Here is a 13,413-nt window from a genome sequence, read left to right as displayed (position 1 = left end):
AATTAGGTGAAAATTTGTGAATTTATGTCGACGATTGTGTCAGGACATTGTCAGCAGAACTTGGTGTTAGTCCAACAGTTTGTATGTGACAGTCGGGAGTGTGCAACTCCCTCGACAGTTTTTTATTTACCATCGGGATATTTTCATTTCTCTCAGTGGTTTACCAGACGATTTTCGGGATAAGTCCGTTTAAAACCCTCGTGCAGCCTTTTCTTCCTCTATTTTCTTTTTCTCCTTTCGATCTTCGCTCAATTTTTCTCCCTCGTTCGCCGTCCGGTCGTCCTCCCATCTGTTCACCATCCATTCTGTCCAATCACCGTCCAGACGCCGTCATTTCGTCATCCAATCGTCGCCAGCTCGCAGTCCAATCGTCGTCAACTTGTCGTCCAGTCGCCGTCAGCTCTGCTTCAATTTTTAGTAACATTTCTCCCCTTCCATTGTTTATTCTGAATGAATTTTAATCAATTTTCATATTGTGAATTGTACGCATACGAGAATCCATATACATCTAGTCGTAAATAATTAATGTAATATAATAATTATTTAGATATTTCATTTTTTCTCAAAATGTCCACAATAAGAAATTCAATATGATTCACAACTTGGAAACTATGTTTTCCAGTTATATCCTTGAAATCCCTAAATTCTATTATTATATTTTATTGATCTTCACAATTCCTTGGTTTAACATGATACCATGAGATCCTAATTGATTGTCCAACAAGGCAAATCTAATACAAATGTTTGTTAAAAATGAGTTGTTGATTTTTTTTTCCTACGTACAAAATTTTCCATATGCTTTTTAAAAGATTTAAGTGAAGTGTAACAGAAAGAACCAAGACAAAAATGAAGTTCTAGTCAGTTTATCGTTGTTGCCTCTTTCTGTTTTGTTTGTTTTAACCACCAGAGTTTCTTCCGTTGAAAATGAGAGCCTGTATAAAAAGAAAAGAATGAGATAGTAACGAGTACGAAAGAGCAAGACATTCATTCTGTAAAAAAGTTTAAAGAAGAAGCAATAAAAGATACCCTCCCTTTTTGTACAGTGGACGTAGGCCTTTGATCGAACCACTTAAATACTTTTGTTCTTTCTTTCTCAACAATCATCTAGCTTTTTCTTAAGTATCGTCTACACGATCATTTAGTTCCTCTTGCATCGTCTAAACGATCGTCTAGATCCACTTTGCATTGTCTATACGATCGTCTAGTTCCACTCAACTATTGCCTACACGATCGTCTATTACTTCTTAGTATCATCTATACAATTGAACTATCGTCTAGTTTCTTAGAGCTTCGTCTACACGATTGAGCTCATATACAGGTAAAGGATTGAAGAGTTTTGAAGCTTAAAGGATATAGTCTTCACTGAGTCTTAAAGTGAATTAAACCGTTTATGCTGAGTAGTTTGAGCCTGCAAACAAAAAAATATAGTTAATCTGAGGCCACAAAAAGGAAAATCCTACCATAATTATTAAGAAGCTAAATCAACATGTTGTCTTTATGTTCATTTGCTCCAATATATTTCAATTTTAGTTTCTATATCACACTATTAATGAATGTTAAAATAGCTAGTTTATAAATTTGCCCAACATAATAACTTTGAATTCAAAAATTGGATTCATTAGCTTATTTTTATTTATTTATTTATTTTATTGAGAGATCAAATATTTTATTTTAAAATGGCAATTAGTGTTTCTATTTACTAAGCAAGCTATGTTCTAGAATTGATCATCAACTTTATTCAATGGTTCTTCAATTCATTATGGTTAGAGTTTGAGTTATTTATTCATGTTAGTAATCATAAGTTGAATCTCGACTAAGGATTCATTTGGAATTGTTTTGTAATAATAGTAAAACAATTATTATATGATAAAATCTTAAGACCTTTCGTCTTAAAAATTTGTGTTACTCTAAGACTAAATAAACTTTGAAATTTCAATCTTATCCTTCTATATATTTTTTCTTTCTTTCTTATCTAATTTTATCTCAACATAAAGTGTTAAACCCCAAATAAAACCATTCAAGAATGGAGGCTAAATTCCAAACATGTAGATATGGTCTATCTAATGTACTTTTTTGTTTAAGCATTGACTTTAATTATCACATACAGTATATTTATGTTTTACCATAACTACATCGAATCACAAAAATATTCTCATATATAATGTATTTATATTGTAAACATGATTACAAATAGTGCGTCAAGTTCGTATTTTAAATTATGTTGCTAAGTATATGAGATATTGTCTCCTAATTTTGTAAGCTTTCGTTTTACACTACCTTCTTCTTCTTTTTTTTTTTTTTTCCAACGTTTATGAAATATTGTTCTAGTTTTATAAGTTCTAGAATTTAAATAGATTTGATCGTGTTTTTTTATTTGATTATTCATTTATTTTAGAGAGTAATTTATTGATTCGGGCAAGGTAATTTAGTCCACCGTTAATTAAATTTAGCTATTTATTAAAGAATATATATCAACTTTTGTTGACAAATGTTCAATTTTTTCAACCTATCCCAGTGAGCCTGAGCCTAATTGGCCAATTGGGCTCTTAAAAAAAGTCCATTTATAATTATCCAACCGACTATAAACCCATTCTGAAACCATCTTACGAGCCCGATTAGTCCAATGGACTTCTTGAAAGCCCATTATAAATTCCACAACTGTAGACCATTCTCCCAAAATAAACACGAACAAGAAGTAAATGAAATGAAATTAAAAGTTAGAAATTGGAACTGTGTTATTATATAACTAATTGTCTAAATCACACAGGTTCAACTTATCACATATATTATTAAGAATGGATAACGAGCGGATTAAGATTAGGAACAAGCTATCAACTGAGTATGCAGAAGGAGTATATCGATTTCTTGAAGTTGCAAAACTTCATGTTAATAACTCGGGAAAAACAAGATGTCTATGCAGAAAATGTATGAATGCAAGGTGGAAGCCAATAGATGGAGTTGAACGACATTTATTCATTAATGAAATTTCCCCATCGTATCATCAATGGCTATATCATAGAGACCCAATCGACTTGTCTAGGGGATATGAGAGTCGCACATCTCAATCGACACATGATGATGGATTAAGTACGACATAGATGAATGTTATAGATGAAGAAAATGAAATTTTAAATATTTTAAATGATCTACAATGTCAGAACGTCGATGTAAATGGAAAAGAAAGTGAGGATGAGATGCACACCAATACCCAAGAATGATATAACAATTCAAGCTTATTTGAAGACTTGATAAATGAAGCACGCAACCAGTTGTACCCTTGTTTTACAAATTTCTCTTCATTGTTGTTCTTGGTGAAGATGATGCATGAATAGGTTCTTAGTGGTTGGACTAACAAGTCGTTTTATTTGCTACTTAAATAGTTAAAAGAAGCATTTCCCATTAGAGCATCTATACCTAGTTCATTTTATGAAGCTAAAAGAAAATTACGTGATTTAGGATTAGGTTATGAGTCTATTCATGCTTGCAAATACGATTGCATATTATATTGGAAATAACTTGTCGATTTGCAACAAGTGTCGAGTATGTGGTGAATCTCGGTACAAAGTTGAATCTGAAAAAAGTAAAAAGATCCCACATAAAATTTTATGACATTTTCCTTTGATACCAAGATTGAAGCGATTATTTGCATCTAAACATATTGCACCTGAAATGAGGTGGCATAAAGATAAATGTGTTGAAACTAATGGAGTGTTGTGACATCCAGCTGATGCTGAAGGGTGGAAACATTTTGATTGTGAGTTTCCTCAGTTTTTTTCAAACCCACAAAATGTTCGTTTAGGACTAGCTTCAGATAGATTCAATTCATTCGAGAATATAAGTACTTCGTATAGTATGTGGCCAGTGGTGCTCATTCCTTAAAATTTTCCAACCTGGAAATGCATGAAAGAGACAAATTTCATTGTCTCTCTTCTTATACCCGGTCCAAAATCTCCTAGAAAAGAAATTGATATTTACTTACAGCCATTGATTGAAGAGTTAAAGGAGTTATGGAATGATGGTGTGCATACTTATGATTGTGTTAGCAGCGAATACTTTCAACTATGTGTGTGCTTATTGTGGACTATTAATGACTTCCCTGTGTATGATGACCTATCTGGATGGAGTACCAAAGATTATCGAGCATGCCCTATTTGTAAAGAGGATAAATCATCATTGAGGCTAAGAGGAAAATAATGTTTTATGGGGCATCGACGTTATCTTCTAGAGAATCACAGTTGGCACAAGAGAAAACAATATGATGAAAAAGTGGAACGTAGACCTCCTCCAGTTTTCATGGATGGAGAAGATATCTTACGAGAGTTGAACTTGTTAAAATTTCCCATGCTTAGCAAACATCCATAGAAACGTGATAAAAAATAGAAATGAAGTTTAAATTGGAATAAAAAAAGTATATTTTTTCAACTTCCATATTGGTCGAAACTTTTACTGAGATTAAAATTCCTTAAAATTCCCTACAATTTATCACTCATTTTGGTTCCCACAAGCCAATCTAAGGCCCTGGAGATTAGTAGGAAAGATATATTGGTAGTCTACACCTTGTAACTGAAGAGATTGCAACTAATTTCGTGGATTGAAGTCTTCAAAGGTGAGTTATTATGAACATGCTAGATTTGATGCTAAAATTGATGAATTAGAGTGCTTAATGATCCTGAATTCTTCCACTGATTGTTTTTTTAATCCATCAGAAATGACTATTCTTATTATATAACGTTGTTCATAATAGATACTTACATTTCACCGGGATTACCATAGGTGACATCACCTAAATCTTGAGTGAGTTGTGAACTTTTGCCTATGAAGACGGTTCTTTGATTTGTATAGGTGAGAGTGGCCAGATCGTCGACTCAATAAGCCTACCATTATGGGGATTCGTCTGATTGAAGAGCCAGAAACACAGCTACACAAGATGAAATTCATTCATTCCTCGATGTTGGGGTAAGTAGGTAAATTGCTCCCTTAAGGGCTGATTCGGGGGCTTGAACTATGTGGCGCCACACCCTTTCTTCACCCCAGAGGGGTTTGGTCATAGTTGGACTATGACTTATTGTTTATTAAAGGGATCAGTGGTACTTAAGAGTTAGATGTAACTCCAGGGGGAAACAGTAATTTTGGCCTAGCTGTACTTACGAGCAATTTGTGAAGGGTCATCGCACTGTTGACTGGTGAAATCCAATAGACATAGAAATATATCTGTAGTACAAAGAATGTAATTGTCAGTCTTTAGTGGAGTGCTCAATTGTTAATGGATGTTGAGTAATTTAATTAAAGAAGTTTAATTAATTATTGAAGTATCATTGGGGTTTCAATTTACAGGTCCATGAGGTCCCCTCTGAAGCTCAACAGGGATTTATGAGAACCAATTTTGGATTAATTTGAATTGATATATATATATATATATATATATATATATATATATATATAATTTATTTATTTATTTTAAATTAAAATTAATTTTAATTTTAATTTTTTTTAATTTAAAAAGGCAGGAAATAACTTCCTTCCCCTTCATTCTCTCAACCTCACATAGTGAGTGAAAAGTCGTTGGGTAAAAAAAAAAAAAAAATTCAACTCAAGCTTTCAATATCTCTTTCCCCCTCCTCCAAAATCATATAGCCCACACAACTTCTATGATTCTCATCTCAAGAGAATATAGAAGGCTCCTATTGGTAGTGACCATTTTGGATTCTTGATTGTGATCAATTCCAGAGAAGATGATTTGTAAAAAAGAAAATTGTTCTTCAAGGGTAAGTCTCCCTTCTAACCGCATTTCATTTTATTTTGGCATGCTATAAATTTATGTTTTATTGCATAATTCTGTTATGTAATTTACTTTCTGTAAAAATAATTTTTGGGATCGATCCTCGCTTCTGCTCAAGACCTTCACAAGTTCCTTAAGAAAAAAGGTCTGGAGCGAGGAAATCGAAAAGATTGATTTGAAGGAAAGTAACCAAATTTTATGTGACATTGATAGCAACAAAAGAACTGCTTTAAAGGTTGATTTAGGTAATGAGGTTGTCAGAGAAGCAAGATATTAGGCTTAAAGATATAAAATGTTGTGGCTTCTTCCGTGAGATGGAAATACAAGTTTCTTTCACAGAGTTTGTACAGCTCGATAGAGACGAAATTATATTTCAGAAATTATGGATGAAAAGGGGCACAGTTGAATTACTAATGACTCTATTGAAGAGGTGTTTATTAAAGATTTCAAAGATATCTACACTAAAACTGTAGGGATCGAATCCCAAGCGACAGCGTAAGAATGTCTTGCATCTCGAAAATCAATTTTTGAATAAACAAAAACAATGTTCTAAAACAAAATATATGAAGGATAAACATATGAAATAACTACTTTGGAGAAAAGAAACTAAGAGAGAACCATTCTTACCTTTAAAGATTTTCGAGCTCCACAAAAATCCTCTCGCTCTTGGCACGAACTTCTTCTAAATCGAACTTGAACAGACCACAAGATTAACCTTGTTATTTTCAAGGATTCCAATAAAAGGATAGGTAGTATCCAACTAATTGAAATAGGAAGAGGTAAAGAGATTTCTCTTAGAGAGTAAATAGAGGGTTTGTGTTTTGGTGGCTAGAGTAAATCTCACCAAAATCATTTCTTTTCCCTAAAAGGGTCATAATGAAGAATTTATATGGAGAAGGGTTAGAAGGATCTCATATCTAAGAGATCCATGAGCGCGTTCGGATCACTCCGATCTCACAGTGACCGAAATACATAAATTATACATTCAACACAGACAGTTATGCAAATAAACTCTAATTAACGGCATGCTACGAACAACAAATTAACAAAGGGACAGAGTTCCATAACAGTTGAAGACAATCTTCAATTTTCGGAAATCCAACGCAGCGGAACCCTCCAAGTGATCTACCAACGCTCGGTAGAAACGTCGATTGCAACAGCACGAACAACGCGAACTCACGACCGTAACGGGGATGACACCACCACTAAAGAGCCCCGGGTATTCTCGGAGTGAAAACCCAAAGGGTGGGCTTTGGTGAATTTGGTAGAGGACGGAGAAAACATGAATCGTGTAGGCAATAAGCAAGTGGGAGGGAAAACGACGCTATCACATAGCAGAAATGCTTATCGTCTAGGAGGAGCTACACGATCATGTAGTATTTACTGAACGATTGTTTAGGAAAAGGTATACGATCGTTTAGTTAAATCGGCACACTATACGATCATTTAGAGAAGCTAACCGATCGTGTAGGCGGAGTGTGCGATCATTTAGCGCGAGGTGGACGATCGTTTAAACGGAGAAGAGCTATCGTATAGTCTCTCAATTTTCTTAAGCGATCGTTTTTCTTTCTACCAATGCGCGGAGAGGCCCTTTACGACTATAAGGAAGAGGGGGTTGTTCTATGCTCTTGTTTTCAATAGATAGGATGGAAGCACTATCAGTCCTTTCTGCTCTCACTTTTCTTTGGACGATTGAACGACGGGGCGATCAAAAATGAAAACCTTTTTCATTTTAATTCATCGGTTACAATAACTGACGCTGCCCACTAACCCACGTCCGAACATGAAATTTGGCTTAATTATCATATAATTAACCAATTAATTAATAATAAATATAATCATATTATATTTTTTAACCTATAGTTTGGCATCACATATCTACTATAGTATTTTCTCCTCTACTTGATATAAATCATATTTATATCTAATTTCCTCCAAAGTAATGTATCTCATACATTTAACCAATTATATCATATATAATTAACCAGTCCAATTATATCATATATAATCGAACTTCCTCTTGTCAATTTAAACATTTCAAATTAACCCAAATACTGGTTCTCGACTTTATCCAAGCTACCCAGAGGACCTAATAGACCTGTGGCTCGAAGCTCCAACGGTACGTGAATAGCTGACTAAACTCTTTAGTCACGAGATCCACCATCCGTTAATTTTCAGGCATTCTACTAAAGACCAACAGTTGAACTCTTCTTACCACAGATATATTTCTGTGTCCATCGGATATAACCAATCATGAGTACGATGACCCTTCACAGATGCTCGTAAGTACAGCTGGGCCAAATTACTGTGCCTCTGTAGTTACATCTCACTCTTTAAGTACTACTGATTCCTCTAATGAACAATACAACATAATCCAAGTATGTGTGAACACCTCTTAGACCAAGAGAAGATGTGTGGTGCCACATCGTTCAAGCCCCGGAATCAGCCCTTAAGGGAGCTATCTATCTACTTACCCCTGCCTCAGGGAAGAAGGGAATTTCATCTTGTGTAGCTGAGTTCCCAGCTCCCAAATCAGACGAACCCCCAAAATGGTAGGTTTGAATCGGCGAACAGGCTACTCGCACCCATACAAATCAAAGGACCGCCCTCAATGGCAGAAGTTCCCAACTCACTCAGGATTGAGGTCATGTTACCTATGGTCATCCTAGTGAAGTGAAGTCTCTATTATGAACGGTTTTATATAACGAGATGTTAACACTTCGTGGTCAGGTCTTATACAAACTCTTTGTATATGATGCCCCCGCTTGCATGTCCCTAACACGAATGATCAGGATCAAACTATCTGTGACAAGTCACAACACTTGTGACCATTCCACAAAGCGGGTCGCATCCGTAGCGTTACCAGGATAAGGTTTCCCTCCTATATCCATATACTATAGACCATTTTGGTTATCGCTCAAGACATGATCCACTTGTATGTCACCACATATATGCTTGAGTCACATACAGATAATCAGTGATTTTATGTTTATTGGTTTGTGGTAAAGCAAATAAAACAAGTAAATGAGCAAAAATACAAGATGCGAAATAGATATCATATATTAACAACACAAGCGTTCATACAAACTACAGGACACAAGACTTTAGGGCATCAACCCCAACAGGGTTAACCCCATCTCCAAGTCTTTCCCAATTTACCCTTGTACTCAGTTAATTAAATAATGTTTATTTAATTCATTAGCATATTAATTAAATAACCATCTATACATTAAATCCAATTTAATGTATATATTTAATTAACACAAATAAACATCGTATGTTTATGTGCATCATCTGTCTATTAATTTAATTAATTAATTCTTTATGAATCTAATTCACTTAAATTAAATACTTGAATGAATCTCATTCAAATATTTCACTCCAACTTAATTTAAATTATCACATCCATAATCAATTACATATTAATCACATTAATATACAATTTCCTCAAATTGATTTGAACAATTAAAACAGTTCCTCTTTAATATCCTTTAGTGAGCTAACAAGGGGACCTAGTAGACCTGTAAATCAGAAGCTTCAACAACATGAGATTAATTGACTAAACTCATTAACCAAATTAATCAATATTCGTTAACAGTGGGTACACTCCACTAAAGACCCACAACTACAGTCTTCTCACTGTAGATATATTTCTGTGTCCATGGATATAGAGCAATAATAACAAGTTAGTCCTTCACGAGTGTCCATAACACCAACTAGGTCAAATTACTTTTATCCTTAGGTTACCTCTGTATCCTTAAGTACCAGTGCTTCTCTAATGAACAACCTGTTTATGGTCTAACCAATAAACAGAAACCCCTCTCGAGCCAGTGAGAGGGTAGGGCTCTTTGTTCAAGTCCCATAGACACCATTTAAAGAAACTATTTATTTATCCTGAGGTTGGAAAGGAGTGAATTTCATCTTGTATTATTATGTTCCCAACTTCTCACTTGGTCATGTCCTCAAATAGTAGGCTTATTGAGTCCCAAACTAGCCACTCTCACCCATACAAATCAAAGGACATTCCCTCGTGAACAGGAGTGCATAATACACCCAAGATTAAAACTATGTTATTTGGGTCATCCAATTGAAATAGGAACCAAACTAGTTAATGACGTTACATATAGTGGTTACTATTTCATGGCCCAATCTTATGCAAACTCATTGCATAGGATACCCCCACACGCGTGTCACCTACACAAACACATTGGATCATTATGTTTGTATCAAATACAAAGTAGGTCGTATCCATAATGTCACCAGGATAAGATACCCAACCTTACCTCTATACTATAGACCCTTTAGGTTGTTTTTTGAACATTGATCTCATTATGTCTCCACATACAGTTCAAGATTCATAAGGCAACCTTGGATGTTAGTTTATTGGATGTAGGATTATTAAGACAAATAGAATACAACACAATCAATAACATTTATTGAATTAACATCGATAATTCTTTATTGATGACGGTCAATTAATAACATTTACTATCTATGAGTTTTAGGGCATAAAACCCAACATAAACTAGTAAAGAGCTTCGGTGGATTAACAATATGAATTAGGAGCCCATTAGCCTAGCTCTTCAAGAGAGCTTATGTTTCCCCTTTACTGAATAAGAAATACACTCTCCCCTTATATCTATTGCCGATAATAAAGCTCCAAGACTAGATGGTTTTCACTATGGAATTTTTCAAAAAATCTTGGAACACTTTTAAATCAAACACATTAGAAGTGTTCCAAGATTTTTTCCAAAACACTAATGTGAATAACTGTGTCAATGATACTTATATTGCCCTTATTGCTAAAAAAGACAAATGTATTAAACCGACTGACTTCAAACCTATCAGCCTCACCACATCTCTTTATAAAGTCATTAACAAAACCTTAGCTGCCAAATTAAAGAAAGCTCTATCATGCACCATATCAGAAAATCAGTTGGCTTTTGTTCAGGGAAGACATATCACTTATGCAATCTTAATGCAAATGAAGCTATTAACTATTGAAGAATTAAGAAGACCAAAAATGGAGGAATTGGATAAAAGCTTGCATTTTCAATGTGCAATACTCTATCCTTATCAATGGGAAGCCTTGAGGTCATAGAGGCATTAAACAAAGTAACCCTCTTTCTCCTTTCATTTTTGTTCTTGTTATGGATTATCTTAGTAGATTGTTTCATGAACTAAAAAGGAAAGGGCAGATTAAGGGTGTCTACTTCTCTGCAGATTACCATATCACACAGTTTATTTGCAGATGATATCCTCATTTTTTTGGAAGATATCGATGAATATTTTGAGAACATAAAAAATATCATTAAATCTTTTTAGCTAGCCTCTGGTCTCAACATTAACTTGGAAAAATCAACTTTATATGAAATAAATATTAATAGTGATCAAGTTGAGGAAGTTGCTCAACGATGGGGTATGCAAAACCATTTCTTCCTTATCACTTATCTAAATGCTCCCCTGGGTGGCAAGCCACGTTCTACTGCTTTCTGGGGGAAGATCACTGAGAAAATTCATAAGAAGCTCATCAACTGGCATTATTCTTATTTATCTAGAGGTGGAAAAGTCACTCTTATAAAATCCACTCTTGCCAGCCTACCAACATACATGTTTTCTGTCTTCAAAGCTCCCAAATTTGTTTACAAGAACATTGAAAATCATTGGAGAAATTTTCTTTGGAAGGATAAAAATGTTGGGTATAGCTCTCACCTCGTTAGATGGTCTACGGTCACAAATCCAAAAGATAAAGGAGGCCTGAAATTGATAAGCTGGAAGACAAAATTCTGCTTTCTTATACAAATGGCTATGGCGTTTTTATGCAGAAATTCTCCCCTTTGGAAAAGGCTTATCCTAGCCAAATATGATCAAACAAATGTTGGAGAAATGCCAACCAACAGTCAATACAACAGCTTGAAATCACTAGGAAGGTCCATTACAAAGGGCTTAAGCTGGTTTAACATAAAGATCAAATGGAAGATTAACAATGGTGAGCGAATTTCCTTCTGGAGAAGTTTCTGGACTGATTCAAGCCTTTTGGCAGAAAGCTTCTCGAGACTTTTTGCCCTCTTAAAAATTATTGATGGCACCATAAGAGATGCCTGGAATAGTGAAGTTATGGATTGGACGAATACAACCCAGAAGATCCCTCCATGATAGAGAAACTGAACAATGGAACGGAGTAAAGATCAATCTCATAGACCTCAAATTGATGGAGAGCCGAACGAACCCATTTGGAAGCTTGATAAGACTGGGTCGTTTAAAACATCATTTATTAAGATTTCTTTATGCAACCAAACAAATAGGGAGAACTCAACACTCGAAGCCAAATTTTATCATACTTTTTGGAAAGATAAAATTCCAAAAAAATACAAATTCTTCCTCTTGACTCTCTCACATTAGAGCATCAATATTATGGAAATCCTTCAAAAGAAGCTTCATAATCATATACTCAATCTGAATTGGTGTCTTTTTTGTAACAATCAGGTGAAAGTATAAACCATTTTTTTGTCTAGTGCAGCTTGGCTAAGAGATCTTAGGATTCAATGTCAAATCTGGTGGGTTAGAATAATAGAGGCAATTCTATCATTGAATTGTTCAAAAACCTTTGCTCGGTCAAGCCTAACACCAACAGAAAATTTATCATTTTCAACATGGGGGTTGCCATTTTATGGACTACTTGAATCAAAAGAAATTATCGGACGTTCAAGGACAACAACAAAAGCTATACTCAACCCTAGGAAGATATCTGCTCTCTTACTAGCTATTGGACTTAAAGAAACAGTTCCATTAAAGATTATAACCATTCCTTGATTGCTCTGAGTATTTTTTCGTATTTCTTAACACTTTTATCTCTGTTTGGGCTTATCTCTAGCCCTCTTTAAACTCTTTGTATCTCCTTGTGCTGTATTGAATATATATTTGGGAGATGATGAGGGTGCTAGGAAGGTGTTCACCTAGTGGAGATGTTTTGGTGTAGCTACTGATCCAAATTGTATCCTTTTCTAAAATGTTATAAACTCAATTCATTTTTATTAAATTAAAATATGCATTATATAGTGTATTATAAATTACATGCTTTTTTTAAAAAATAATAATCATATAAAAATTTAGGTTAAAATATCATTTGGTCTCCCTAATTTTAGTCCCTAGTTTTTCAATTGTCCAACTTTAGTCCTTATACTCTCAATAAATCTTAAACTTAGTTCCCAATTCTAGTTTATTGTTGATTTTTTTTTAAATACTTGTTGTTATCTATAATATTTTTACTATAAATTTTGAGAATATATTCACATATTTTATTTTATTACATGAAAATTATTATTATTATTTAATCAATTTCAATATAAATTAATTTTGATAGACTAAATTTTAGATTTATTGAAGTACGGGAACTAAAGTTGGAAAATTGAAATTAAAAGACTAAAATTAAACAAACTTCAAACTATAGGATCGAAATGGTATATCATAACCAAAATTTTAATACAGAGCACGTTCATAAATTAATAATTAATAGTTTATATTCAACCTAATATTTAGTAGGTAACTACTAGTTTATGGTTTATAAATATATTATAAAAAAATATTTTGATTAGTTTTCCAAATTGAAAATTGAAATTCAATTTGTGAATGTG

Source organism: Benincasa hispida, chromosome 10, assembly GCF_027475165.1.
Source record: "Benincasa hispida cultivar pf3 chromosome 10, pf3_genome.v1.1, whole genome shotgun sequence".
In the NCBI taxonomy this organism is placed as follows: domain Eukaryota; kingdom Viridiplantae; phylum Streptophyta; class Magnoliopsida; order Cucurbitales; family Cucurbitaceae; genus Benincasa; species Benincasa hispida.
Note: the sequence above shows the minus strand (reverse complement) of the source record.